This window comes from Hippopotamus amphibius, chromosome 1 (assembly GCF_030028045.1).
Source record: "Hippopotamus amphibius kiboko isolate mHipAmp2 chromosome 1, mHipAmp2.hap2, whole genome shotgun sequence".
Classification (NCBI taxonomy): Eukaryota; Metazoa; Chordata; class Mammalia; order Artiodactyla; family Hippopotamidae; genus Hippopotamus; species Hippopotamus amphibius.
Genome location: NC_080186.1, coordinates 25,018,408 through 25,033,141, shown reverse-complemented (window position 1 = coordinate 25,033,141; position 14,734 = coordinate 25,018,408).

Genomic DNA, 14,734 nt, shown 5'->3' with positions numbered 1-14,734 from the left:
TGCTCCTTTTCCTTCTCCCAGCCCAGTGACCCCATTTACTTTCCCAGGTGGCACGTGGTCTGGGTCATCTCTGTTCTCTTTTCAATCTATGGTTAAGGCGTAAACTCTCTCTCCAGATCCCTTTAGGCCCTTCCCTTTCGATTTTCAAGAGCATTTTCTTCTCTCGGCAAAAGCAGCCTTTGCAAATCAAAGGCTGTGCCTTTCAGAAGTGTGGTTTCTGATGTGAGCTTCAGCAGACTATCTGGGAAGTTAAAAAACTATGACATCTGAACGTTGGCTGTTTCCTTCTCTTTATATTCCTGCTACAAAAGCACTAATTCTCCTGGAGGTAAAGTGGAACCTCTGATTGACGTGAGGAAGTGGGGAAAATAAAAGCAAAATAGTTATTTCGAGATGTGCTTGTGTTGCCTTCCTGCGTGTCTATGGCAGGTTTGTTTTCCAGTCTCTTATATGTCTTTAACTTTGCTCCTACAGTCTCCTGTCATTCAGAAGTGCAATGTTTCTATGTAGTCAAATCTATTCACCTGTCCCACTTTTCTTCTAATGGTTTATGAGATTTTGATTTTTACATTTAGTTCTTTAACTCAAAGGTACTTTGTATGTGTGTCTGGTGCGAGATAAAGTTCAAATTTTATATTTTTCAAATTGGACAGTCATTTGTCCTCGTGCCATTGATTAAATAGTCTATAGTTCCTTCGTGGATTTGAAATGCTACACTTGTGACAGATAGACAGATAACAGAATCTCTCTTTTTTTATAAGTATTTTTATTTCTGGATTGGCAGTTGTCCCTTAGTTTTAGTCATTAAAAATTTTTTTCTTGTCGGGAAAGGGAGAGATGGGGAGTCATTGTTTAATTGCTACAGAGTTTCCGTTTGGGATGATAAAATAGTTCTGGAGCTGGATGGTGGTGATGGTTGCATAACAATGTGACTGTACTTAACGCCACTGAACTGTACACTTAAAAATGATTAAAATGGCAAATTTTATGTTCTGTTATGTTTATGTATTTTTACCACAATAAAAAATTCTTAAATCGTTTTCAATTCGTGTGTATCTTCTATGTACCTTTTCTTCCAGTTTAACTTGAGAATCAGCTTGTCAAATTCCATAAAAAAATACCGTCTCTATTTTGATTGAAATTACACGAAATTTATAGGTTACTTAGGGGAGAAGTGACATCTTTATGATACTGAGTTTTCCATCCAGGAACATGGTGTGTCTCCCCATTTATTCAGATCTTCTTTTATGTCCTTTAGTAAAGTTTTATAATTTTATTCACATCAGCTTATTCCTAGATATACAGTGGCTTCAGTTGCCACTGTGAATGGAATCATGAGTAGCACAGGGCTGTCACTCAGGTCTGTCCCCAGCCCAGCCCCTGAGATGAATGGCTTGGTCCAAAAGACATATGAGACAGGAAGTGAAAATTGCACCAGTCATTTCACCAAAAGCCTCTGCAACAGGCAGCAGGTGGGTCCAAGCGAGCTGAGCTGAAGCGCTGGTGAGGGCAAGAGGAGGGATGACCTTCAGGACCAGGAAACCGGATTTTGTCATCAAAGGGGTCAGGACGAGGGAGAAACGGAGATGCTGGAGGTCAGGAACTGATGCTCGACATTCATGCTGATGTAGCTAAAATGCCTCTTTCACTCTGCCAAGCAGATTGTAGCTTTGAAATCAGGAGACCCGAGTTTGCACCCTGATGCTGTCACTCACTTGCTGTGTGGCCTTGGGCCAGTTGTTTAGTTTCTCAGAAACCCAGTGTCCTCATGAGCAAAATAAGGATGCATTCTAATTATATATTTAGTTGTTTAATTATTTGTCTGTCTCCCACTGGACTGTAGCTCCACATGGGCAGGGTCCATATGGTTTCATTCATAACTGTGCAGGGCTGCTGCTAGTCCATACGGTGCTTTCCAGGGAATTCGAAAAAGGCATCCTTTTGAACGGACACAGCTCTGTGAGCCCCCAGCTTGGTGACGGGGCGGCGTGCTGCATCTCAGCCCCCACTTGTCCCTCTACTGGGTGCCCTTGTGCAGTGAGTGACCTGCCCTGTGTGTACAGTGAGTGCTTAGCCCGCGCCTGGCATGTGGGGGGCACCGAAAAAATTTATTAAATAAGCGGATGATTTGATGTGGGGTTTAGAGAGAAGGAGATGAGGAAGGCCTGAGGGATTCTCATTTGTGCTCAAAAAGTTCTCTACGGGAGTTCCCGGGTGGTCTAGTGGTTAGGATTCAGTGCTTTCACTGCCATGGCTCAGGTTTGATCCCTGGTCAGGGAACTGAGATCCCACAAGCTGTGCAGTGTGGCAAAAAAAAAAAAAAAAGGTCTCTACTTTCAGGCAGCAAATAACATGGAATTGTCTGAGTGCTTTACTTCCTGTATTTCTGCAGGGGCTCAGGATGGCGTCTACTAGCACCTAGGCTGGGACCCCTACAGGAATGGGCCAATCTGATGACCTGGTGAGATGGACAGCCCAGGGCTTCTTTGCATGAGGCCTAGGGAGCCTCCAAGAAACAGACTCCCACAGGGAGGAGGGAGCCTGACTTGGTAACAAAGCCTTGAGCAATCCAGGGAAGTAGAGATGAAGAGTAACTGGGGAAGCTCTCTGAGGAAGGGAACGAAGGGGTGACCTGAAGGATGAGGACGAGCCAGACACATAAAGAGCAGAGAAGAGCATTCTAGGCAACAGGACAGCATGTGCAAAAGTCCTGAGGTTGGAGAGAGGTTACTTTGCCCCTTTGCAGAGTTGAATATTGGCCAAAGTAGCTGGCCCTCCATCCATCTTTTTATAGAATCTTCCCTGATTAGGTGCCCTTTGGGATTTCCTGCAAACATCCTCCTCTTTGTGAACTTTGTGAAGTTCAAATAACTGAGCCACACCCTCACTACATCACCATCTCCGCGATATGTATTTCTTCTCTGAGTACAGCCAGCCTAGGAGTTCATAGAGTCATCGCATCAAGATAGGTAAGACCCGAGCTCCAGTGTGTATCGGCTGTGGACTGTGTCAACCCCTCCTCCATCTGTAAAATGGGGATAAGAATATTGAACTTACTGAGTTGTTGGGAAAATTCTCAATCATAAAGGCAGGAACAAAGGAAAGATAATTTAAAATGCCAGGAAAAACATAAAGATGCAGAAGTAAGGAAATATACAAGCAATCTCCTTGACTCAGCGATGAACAATATTTAGATGTTCACAGTAATCCTTAAGTTTTTACTTTTTTTCCTCTTTCTGTGCTGGCCGCAACTTCCAATACAACATAGAACCAAAGCAGTAATACTGGGCAACATTGCCTCGCTCCTGACTTTAAAAAGAATGATTAGAATGTGCACGATCCGGTATGTATGCTGGCTTAAGAAACTGGGAATGGTGAAATCTGAGTCCTCACAGAGCCTCTGATCCTTTTCTTCTTGCAACTAAACAATAGTTTTCATGCTTCAACCAATCCAGGACTCTACATTGCCTATAGGGTAAAGTTTAAATCTTAAAAAAAAAAAAAAAAAAAAAAAAAGCCCAGTGTTCAAGCCCTCTTACGCTTTCCCAATCCTAAGTCTGCAGGGTTCAGCCACTCATCTCATTCCAAATGTCTGAACATTCTAGAACATACCCTTGATGGTATCAAATTATATTTTAAAATATTTGTTCTGTGTCTTTATGCCCACCTTTGCATAATGTTCTTCCCTCTGCCTGGGATACCTTTCCTTTCATGTACTCCTACTCATCTTTCAAAGGCCAGCTCCCCTCTCCAAGGATGCTTTCCTTCTCCTTCTCTAGCATTTGGCATAAGACTCTTTTACAGTCTGGGGCACAGGCCCCAACACATACAAGGGTCTTTAAGTGTCTGTTGAACAAATAGATAAATGAACCCTAAGAGTCCGAGTCACCAAAAGGAAAAAAAAGTCCTGTTCTTCCAAAAATCTAGACTGTGCTGTTGCCTCAGCCTCCAAACTCCCACACGTGTTCAAAAATGTTGTCTTCTGCCTTTTATACTGGGTCAACCGTTTGGCTGAAAATAAAATTCTTGAGTCACACTTTCTCTCCTTGGCTGACGTGGTGCTCTATTGGATTCTAATGCTGGATGCTGTCCCGAAGAAGTCAGAGGCCAGCCTGGTGTGCCCTCCTTTTAAGTGACTTTTTCCCTTAACGTGGAGTTGCCCAAAGGATTCTTTCTGAACTTTGAAATCTGACCACTGTATTAGAATATATTTGGTATGGATCATTTCAAGTCTGTTTTCCTGGATCTCATTAACTTCTTAATGTCTCATTTTTTTCCCTAAAACATTTTTTGAATTATATCTTGTAATAATTGTTTGTTGCCATTATTTTGGTTTACTTCTTCTGTTAGGTACATATGGTGTCTCTGTCATTTTCTTTCATGAGTTAAACTTAAAAAAAAAAAAAAAGAACAACTTTTCAATTCATTTTTCTCACTTTCCTTATTTCTCTCCCCTCTGTCCCTTATTGTATTTCAGCAGAGCCTGTTCTCTTTTGTGCTATTTTCACCTTGACTTTCATATTTCTGCAACATTGTAATTTCCTTGAACCCTGACAGTTTATTTCATTTCCTTTTGTCATCTTGCTATTATTTCCATGGGCTGTTATATGTCTTCTCTGTACTCTTGTAGAAATAAATGCTTCATTGAGGGTTTTTGTTTTGTTTTGCTTTTATTCTGGTGAATGTCCTTTGGCTTTTGTTTATTTGGTTTTTCATTTGATGTCTTTGCTTCTTCTTGTCCCCTTGTTTTTGTTTCTTGTATCTGTATATAGAACTTGAGACGGTTTGTTGTCAATTACCAATATTTGAGTGATGCAAATTTTCCCTGGCCCAGCTATTTGCAAGAGGTTTATGTTGGGGAGGGGCCAGAGCTGTTTCAGGATAGCAGGAGTTATGACTCAGGGGTGTGTATGAGTTGTTTGAGCCTTTCTTTGAACCGAGTTGCTAATAATGATAGGGCTTTTCACAGCTCAAAGTCCCTCCCCTCCCCCAAACCTCATTTGTCTGTGTGATTTTTTGTTTTAATTTTTAAAAAATTTATTTATTTATTTATTTAATTCTTGGCTGCATCAAGTCTTCGTTGTGGCATGTGGGATCTTTTGTTGTGGCGCACAGGCTTCTCTTTAGTTGTGGCATGTGGGTTTTCTCTTCTCTAGTTGTGGCACGTGGGCTCCAGAGTGCATGGGCTCTGTAGTTTGCAGCACCTGGGCTCTGTAGTTGAGGGGCATGGGCTCAGTAGTTGTGGTGCATGGGCTTAGTAGCCCCGTGGCATGTAGGGTCTTAGTTCTCCAACCAGGGATGGAACACACGTCCCTTGCATTGCAAGACGGATTCTTTACCACTGGACCACCAAGGAAATCCCTGTGTGATTCTTAATTCAGCCTCAACTCCTCTGTTTTATGAAGCCCAAACAGTTTCAGGGAAGCTCCTGATGCTGGCTTCTACACACCCCATCCATTCCATTTCCCTGGTGGGGTGCCCCTCACCATGTCACTCTGAAAGATGAATTCTCTGCTTCCTCCTGAGCTCCTTTCCGAGCTTCCCTGCTTTTATCTGCTTTTCCACACAATTGTGATTCCATTTCAGTTTCCTCCTGATTTCCTTAAGGGTGGCCTTTGCATATTTTCCCCCTTTTTGTTGCTTTCTGGGAAGAGAAGTGAGGAAGGACCACCTTTATCATTTTCAAACAAGACTTTCCAACTGCATCATGAATATCTTCACTTCTCTCTCCTGTTGAGCCTATGAGCTCTGCAGGATCAGCCTCTGTTGACCTCTCTGGCATCATTTTCAATGCCCTCCACTTTGTCCACCATGAACTATTTCATTTCATTTCCTCAAAAGCCCAAGATCTTTCCTGCCTTGGGGCTTTTACTCATCCTTCCCCCCACTCCTGCTCTTTACCTGGCTGACTCCTACACATCCTCCAGATCTCAGCTGAAAAAGTCACCTCCCCAAGGAGCTCTCCCTGACTTCCCAGCTGGGGTTCCACAACCTGTCAAATGCTCCAGCACTCAGCACCTTTCCTCTTGGTGCACAGAGTCAGGACACATTGTGATCTTTCCCCCACGGTGCTCTAATTTCATCCAAGCAATGACACTGGGCACTTCAGTAGCCCATGAGGGTGAAAGCACAATTGCCATTTGGCCTTTGGAAATCCTGACATTATTACGGGGATCCCCATTTACATGGGTAGCCAGAGTTTCTGGGACAACCTGGGATGGAAGGACGGTCTTGGTGAGGAAAGGCCAGGTGCCTCTCCAGGGGGTCTTTAATCCAATGAAGAGGGACAGAAGATTCAGCACGGTTGTCTCCTGGTATTGTTTGGGCGTTGGCTAGTGGTGGTGGGCGGGGGGGGGGGGGCACTGGTCCACAGAACTCTCTGGAGGGAACAGGGCTAAGCTGTCTTCCTGAGACAGCTTTGGTTGTTCTTTTAATTGTGTTTTGATTGCACAAATGACATTTAAACAGCACTAAAGGCAATGTTTAGAAAGAAAGAAAAGCCACTGGACCCCATCCATCTTACACATCTGATGAGCTGGAAAGAGGCCTGGGCTTGGAGTCCAGCACACCAGCCTCGGCAGCCCTTTTTGCCGATTCCTGGCTACGCCACCTCGGGCAGGCTGATGCCCCTCTCTCTGCCTTAGTTGCCTAACCTGTAAAGGGGCACAACTCCTACCTCATGGGGATTTGGGGACAGTTGGGGGTGTAAGTGAGATCAGGTATGTGGAAGCCCTTCGGCATAGTGCCTGGTGTCTGGTGGATACTCAGTAAACCATCTCTTTTTTATCAAGGCAACTGCTTTCATTTTCTTGAAATTTGCAGAAAGCTTCTGCCAAGCTTTCATCAAGTCCAGATGAGCATTTTGCACTTATGATCATGCTTTAAATTTAATTTGGCAGTCTGCTTGTGTACTTACTCTATCCTCAGCACTTGTTTCAGCATTTTCTTGATTGTTTCATGGTGGACGTGCCACTGAGTCAATGTGTCATTATTTATGTAACCATTCTTCTGCTGGTGGACTTTTCTCAGTGTTACAAATAATTCCATATAGAATTCTGTATTCTATGTGATTGTTGCTTTCGTTGGTATCTCATTTGTATTTCTGCTACTGAAGGTTGACTATTCTTCCATGTTTATTTACTCCTTCTATTTCCTCACCTGAATTGCGGGCTCATGACCTTTGTCTGGATTTCTCTTAGCAACTCAGATATTTTTTATTGCTGTGTATGAGATCTTTACATAAGATAGACGTCAACCATTTGCCATTTTCCCCACTCCCTGTGGACAGTTTAATTTTAGTTGTTTTCTTTTTTAAAAAATTAATTTATTTTTTATTCGCTGTGTTGGGTCTTTGTTGCTGTGCGTGGGCTTCCTCTAGTTGTGGCAAATGGGGGCTACTCTTTGTTGCGGTGTGTGGGCTTCTGATTGCAGCGGCTTCTCTTGTTTCAGAGCACGGGCTCTAGGTGCATGGGCTTCAGTAGTTGTGGCATGTGGGCTCAGTAGTTGTGGCTCACGGGCTTAGTTGCTCTGCAGTATGTGGGATCTTCCCAGCCCAGGGCTCAAACCCCTGTCCCCTGCATTGGCAGGTGGATTCTTAACCACTGCACCACCTGGGAGGTCCCATTTTAGTTGTTTTCTAGTAGACAAACTTTGTTTCATCTATCCGTCTTTGTGATTGTGATTTCTTTGTTTGAGTTCATCGTTTAACCAACAAACACCAGGTATAGAAGAGGAACATGGAGAGGTATGGTGTGGGGGAGTAAAGGACACCCCAACTCCTGATTTCCAGAAGGTCTCAGTTAAGTTGGGGATACAGACATGCCCCAGTAAGTGCTAGAACAGCACCAGCAGTGGACTGAGCTCTCTCTCTGCACCAGGCCCAGTTCTAAGAATGTGCATCTATTCTCCCATTTAAGCCACATAACAACCCTGTGACTTAAATACTTTTATTATTATCCCCACTTTATAGATGAGGAAAATGATCCTCAGAATGATTATGAGACTTATCCAAGCTCCAACACCTAGTAAGAGCTGAAGCCAGTATTTGAAATCAGCTAGTCAGGCTGTAGAGCTTTCCTTCTTAACCATCAGACTAAACCAGCTTCCCAGGGCATCCCCAGGGTGGTGATGGTGGTGGGGATGGAGTTGTACGTCAAGGAAGACCTCCAGGAGGAGGTGGGTCAAAACTGAGAAAAGAAAGATGAAGACAACTTCACCATCAGGCAAGGGGCTGTGGAAGAATGGGCACGCCACAAAAAAGGAGCAGCTTTTCCAAAGGCATGAAGCTGCGGCCCCCGCGAGAGACTGTAATTTGGGCAGTAGCCTCAAAGTCCAGGTGGTTCTTTTATTATCCGCGTTTCATTTTCCTGTGTATTCATCACAGGCTCCATGTTAAGTGCTGGGGATACAGAGATGAACAAGACAGTCCCATGGAGCTTTCGTTCAAGGTCGGGGAAACAGACAAGAAAGATGTACTGAACGTTTGACATTCATCACTGCCTAACAGTTAAATAAATTCCTTTCTAGGTATTGATTAGCCCTTATATCTAGAATTCCTCCTTCCCAAAGTGGAAGCCAGCCTCCCTTGCAGGGGGCAGACGTGTGGCCTACTTTCCTCCAATCACACTCACCCCCCTGAGATACCAACCGGGAGATGGGCTATGTGTGGGAACAGCTGCATGTGGGGCACACCTTTTGCTGGCCTGGGTGGTGGCCAAGGCAGTATTGATTCCAGGGTCTGTGATGGTGGCAGCAGCTCCCCCATCAGTCCAGTTCTGCAGTGTGCTTCTTGGAGATGTTCCTGAGCTGCATCTAGAGCTCAGTTCTCCATTATCCAATGAGCCTAAGGTCCCTCAGTAAATGCCTTTTCTACTTAAATTGGCCAGAGTGGACTCTATTGTCTGCAAGCAAGAGTACTATGAATACAGACAAACAAATAAATACACACACCGGGGAAACCGAGGGGATTGCCCAGGGTTCCCCAGTTGTGGAGCTGAGACCCAAACCCAGGAGAGTGAGACTCCAGAGCCAGCAACTCATCCTAGATGCCGCTGGATCAGCCCCCCACCCGCCTGGTGAGTTCAGTCCTGCAGGGCTTGCTGGCCTCAGGTGAACATCCAGTCTTGTTTCTTTCATGCAGAACACGATTTCCTCTCCCCTTGTCGGGTGCACAGATTGCAGATGGCTGGGAAGGAAGCCTTTGCATGTGGTGCCCTGGCCCCAGGCTCTTGATCTTTTGCAGTGACTGCTGTACTGTCCTCCTGTCCTGTGGACTGCGAGGTGATGGGATTGTGTATTTTTGTTAATGTTATTGTTACACAATTGTATATCCATCTCACGGTCAGAAATAAGAGAGGGGCTATGGCTTGAGAGGACTTATCCCAGGAAGGGAAGAAGGGGAGAAATAACCCAGGATGTGTGGGCCTGGAGGTTGTGGGCCATCCAAGCCCTGCATGTCTATGTCTTTGTGAAGAAGGCTTCAATGCCCCTGGAAGCCAGATGTTCACCCTTGACCTCACTGTTAAGGCTACTACTGCAGAAGGGAAAATGGGGGCTCCTGCCCACACTTCAGCATCTGCTTTAGTTCAATCAGCATCTTGTTCTGGGAGACAAGACAACTCCCCCAGAGCACTGAACTGATAGTTGGGGAAGTCAATTGCTGCAAGTAGTCTGTCCACTGGCAGGGCCTGCCTGTTAGCAGCAAAAGACATGAGGTGTCTTTCTGTTGGATGTATTTCTTTGCATTTTCCAAGGCTGGTGGATCAATAGCTACAAACAGCTCAAATAAATTTCTGTCTCAGCTCCTTACACTCTCAGAGAGGAAGATGCGCCATTAGATAACTCAAGTTCGCATCGGGTGCCACTGCTGTCAGCGACTGCTGTCCATGCCCTCTCCAGACCTTCATGACAGCCTTGTGAGGTCAGAACTACTGTGCCTATTTTAGAGATATGGAAACCAGGCCTCAGAAAGGGGAGTCATTACCTAGAGTCCTAGAGCTGGTCATTGGCCTCAAGGCCTCCGTGCATGGAAGCTGTTTGTTGTTACAACTAGGTTATTACCATTGTCAGTTTCCCAAGCCAAGAGTAATAATGATCCTCAGAGAAGGAAAGTTCCCATTCCAAGGTCACAGAGCCAGTGAATGACAGGGCTGGAGTTAGAAGCCAGCTTGTGGGCTTGCAGAGCCCTCTGCTAGGAGAGCTTGTCAGCCGGGGCTGGTCCAGCCTCTGCAGGCCTGCCCTGGAAATAATGGAGAAAGGCCTGAGGCACCAGGGTTTGTGTTTCTGTGAGCAGCCCCCAGAGGGAGAAGCAGGCTCCTTCCCCATCCACGGTACCAAGGGCATCAATTGCCGACTCCGGAAGGACTTACTCCCCAAGGCTGCAGTTCTATTTTTAGCCTTGAATCCATCAATAAACAGAGCCTGGCAGAGAAGGCAACTCCTGGCTGCCTGATATTAGTAAGAAGAGAGACAGGGACCATTTATTATGCATTTTCTGTGTGCTGGGCATTGTGTGAAATGCTTCATGTGGATTATCTCCTGAGATCTTTACAGCATCCCTATGAAATGACTGCTATCATCAGCATCATTTTACAAGTAAGGACAGTGAGGCTCGAAGAGGTTAGAGAATTCGCTTGAGGTCACATGGCTGATAAGCTGCAGAATCAGGGTCCACATGCAGATTTCACCCGGGTATGTGGGACTCTGAGTCCACGCTCTTTCCAGCCTGGGATTCTCCAGATAAGAAAGCCTGGAAGAGCATTATGAGTGGAGGGAACAGCACAGGCAAAGGCAAGGAAGTGTGAAGTGCAAGGTCTGCTTGGGGAACAGTGAACAGTCTGGTGGGATGTGGGTTGAGAAGAAAGATGAGGCCAGGGCCTAAAGCAGGGCAAGATTCTGTAAGATCTTGAATCCTCGGCAGGGTGGGGTTAGGGGGGTGGGGGTGGGGTCCTGAATTCTTGATTCTGGGAAGATTGTGAGTAGAAGAGTGATATTGTCTTGTCTGAGCTTTAGAAGTAGAGGATGGATTTGAGGGAGAGACTGGGGAGAGGGAGACAAAGGACTATTCCCACTACTAATAGTGGAAATAGCTTCCGTTTACTGAGCACCTACCATGTGTGTTAGGAGTATTAAGTGTATTTCATAAGTTATCACCTAATACACACGGGGGGTGGGGTGCTCATTCAGTGGTAGCTATTTGGAGGCTATTATTATCTCTCTATTACAGATGAGAAAACTGAGGTATTGAGAGGTCAAGTGACTGCTCAGGGCCACTAGGATTGGAATTCGAGTCTGGTTGATTCCAGAGACCTTGATGCTACCCTGACCAGATGGGAGGGTGGGTAATAAAAACAGTTTCAGGCAGAAGGACATTTATCTAAAGTCCAGGAATGAAGAAGATAAGGAAGGTTGCGAAGATCGTAGAGATGCAAAATTTTCATTTTGTTTTGTGTTTAAATAAGTTTATTCACACACACTGAGGATAGCAGTTACGTCACTATGGTTACAAAGCTTTTCTGGGGCTGGAACTGGCAGACAGACTCAGCCAGGGGAAAGGGCATTGTTTCTGCAAGGCAGTGGTTGGGGAGGGAGGAAAGGGCAGGGTCCAAAGTTCAGTGTGTCTAGCAGCTTCAAGGTCCCTCATGGTCAAAGGTACCGCCAGGCCTCGGGAGGTGGAGGCCCAGTAGCAAGCAGCAGGGGTGAGTGAAGGGGTTGGGGTGGGGTGGGGGGATCAGTCTGAGTCTCGGTTGCATCTGATATCTGACGTCAAAAGTCTCCAGGGAGATAGGAAATATACGCATCCCCCCACCACACACACAGTAATGGGGGTACGTCAAAACGGCCAAAGGACATAGAAGCCAATTGAAAGAACTCCCAGTGACCAAAGCTGGAACAGTTTTTTTTTTTTTTTTTTTTTTAATTTATTTATTTATTTATTTATTTATTTATTTATTTTTTTTGGGGGGGTACACCAGGTTCAATCATCCGTTTTTATACACATATCCCCGTATTCCCTCCCTTCCTTGACGCCCCCCCAAGCCCCCCCCACCCTCCCTGCCCCAGTCCTCTAAGGCATCTTCCATCCTCGAGTTGGACTCCCTTTGTTATACAACAACTTCCCACTGACTATTTTACAGTTGGTAGTATATATATGTCTGTGTTACTCTCTCGCTTCGTCTCAGTTTCCCCTTCACCCCCCGCCCCCTCCCATACCTCGAGTCAGAAAGAGAAGGACAAATATTGTATGCTAACTCACATATACGGAATCTAAAAATGGTACTGTTGGACTCAGTGACCAGAACAAGGATGCAGATACAGAGAATGGACTGGAGAACTCAAAGCTGGAACAGTTTGAGCAACAAAAGAAATGAAGTAACATTGGATGACAACCCACAGTTAGAATAAATATCCATGAGTCCTTCCTGATACAAATAAATGCTTGAACAAATGCTGTAAATAAATGACGAAGGGACAAATCGCCCCTGCAGAATTCCAGATAATTTATGTAGACATTCTAACCTCAGGGAGGTGAAGCATAACTCCCCACTGCTTAAGGGTGGGCTGCACACAGTGACTGCCTTCCTGGGTACACTTGGGGGGTGCGGGTGCAGAGTAACCTTTTCAGTGGAAAAACCTGGCAAATGCGACCTCAGCCAAGTGATCAAGGTTGACAGTGATAAGTAGTCATGGTGATACGAGGTGTGTCCATCAGCAGCCTTGGGCAGGGTGCCAGCAGCTTTGCATAAACACAAGCCTCTCCCCCTACAGTGGCCAGAGCCTGGGGTTACCGCTGTCTGTGTCTGTCCACGAGCCTGTGGCATAAGGATCAGGAGCCCTGGAGCACCTGGCCTTTGATTGCCTTAGCTGCTAGGAGCTCAGAGGCACAGGAAATCCAGTCCCATCAGCCGTGGTCCAGGATTTAGAGGGGCAGCCAGTTTCAAGCAGCGTCTTGGGAGGGCTCTGTCAGAGGCCCAGCAGTACCCAGCAACCTTGACCGGGATCCCTAGCTACAGAGTCCACAGGGTCCAGTGGCATCACTTTGAGTCAGAGGAGCAAAAGTGTCTAGAGGAGGTCCCTGGGGCTGCGGTCCTGGCAACTGGCAGCCTCAGCAGAGTCCTGAGATACAGTGGTGTCCATCTTCAGACGAGACCAAGCCTCAGGACGCAGGGCTGCATCCTTGTGTCCCGGAGCCTCTTGCTAGGGGCCCAGAGGATCTGCTTCCGGTTTTCCAGTTCATGAGTCAACAACGTGGGACGTGTCCTTCAGCAAATCAGGGAACCTGGGAGGCAGAGTGACGGTGAGCCAGAGGCCAGTCCAGGCTGGGCTTAGTGGAGGGGACAGCATGGTGACCTCTGAGCAAGCAGCCCCACTTCCTTCTGCTGAAGATCTCTGGGGCTGGGGCATGCAGTGTACAGCAGTACTGTCTACCGCTGGCTGGTGCGAGCTGGCCCAGGACTGGCCGTGCACGGGGTGCCTCTGGGGAAGCTTAGTTCCCAGTGACTTCTGTTCTCCCTCCAGGCTTTTGCCTCCTAGCTGCTCAGTGTGGTCCAGATCAGTCCCTTCATTCCCTGGGTTCCACAGCTTTTGAAGCCAGGTGGAAGAAAGTGCACAAAGGCATCCATGGAAAATTAACTCTGTCCTCTCTGCCCCTCCCCAGCAGCTGGAGAAGCCAATTTACAAAAATCAGCCCATCTCGGAGAGTCAAGACAGAGAGCTTCCCCCAGTTGAATCCACAGTGGAATCCAGTGTGGTAGCCGGAGGGAAACAGCACAGCCAAGGCCCAGCCTGTTGGATAACTGACTGGAGGGAATCCTGCCAGATGAGAGCTGCCTGGTGCCCCAGGAAGGCCCCCAACCCTGGAAACTGCTGGGAAAAGCAGAGGGAGGGGTGCAGTTGATAGACTTTATGGTTGATGAGAGGTTAGTCTGACTTCTAGGTTTTTGGCTGGGAGGCCTCGGTGGATGGACCTCAGGACAATGGGATGGGGATGCAAGAGGAGGAGCTGGTGGGGCAGGAACACAGCATGGGCCACGTGGACTGGCTAGAGGCTGGCAGCGGAGATGGCACCTCTTGGGCAGGGAGAACAAAGCCCTTTGTGTCAGGACTCCACATCTACTCACTCGGCTGGTGCCCAGCCAGGAAGGCCCAGCCCCCAAGCCATCAATCAGTGGCAATATCCCTGCCATACAAGCAGCACCTTGGCCTCCTCCATCAGCACCCCGTCTCTCCCTGGTTCTCAGGAGCCCCTTCGCTTCTCCCCATCTGGGCTCCAGGCCTCAGCTCGGATGCATGGAATTTCCGGCCTGCAACCCGCTTAGGCAAATGTCACCTCCCAGCTTCCGAATCTAGACTGGGCCTCAGACACTTTGGGAGGAGGAAGGGAGGGAAAGAACCACCAAGTGTTGAGTAGCTGCTGGTCCACGTGCTCCTGGGTCCTCATGCCACTCTGCTAGGTGCACTGCTGCCCTCTCACAAATGGCAGCCCTGAGATTTGAAGTTACATCTATCTGCCTCCAAAGTCAGTGCTCTTTGCACAAGAGGAGAGCGCTGTACGGCCTGCATCCTCTAAATGCTGTACTGAGCCAGCCCCTTGCTCCTGCGTCTCCATCACTCCCTCTTCCCTGGTTCCTTCTCACTTGGCTGCAACCTCAGTACTCCCTTTTATGGAAATCCTCTCCCCTTGATCTTGCAATCCTCTCCTTCCTTTTGCTATCAAACCACCTGTGTGGTTCCCTTC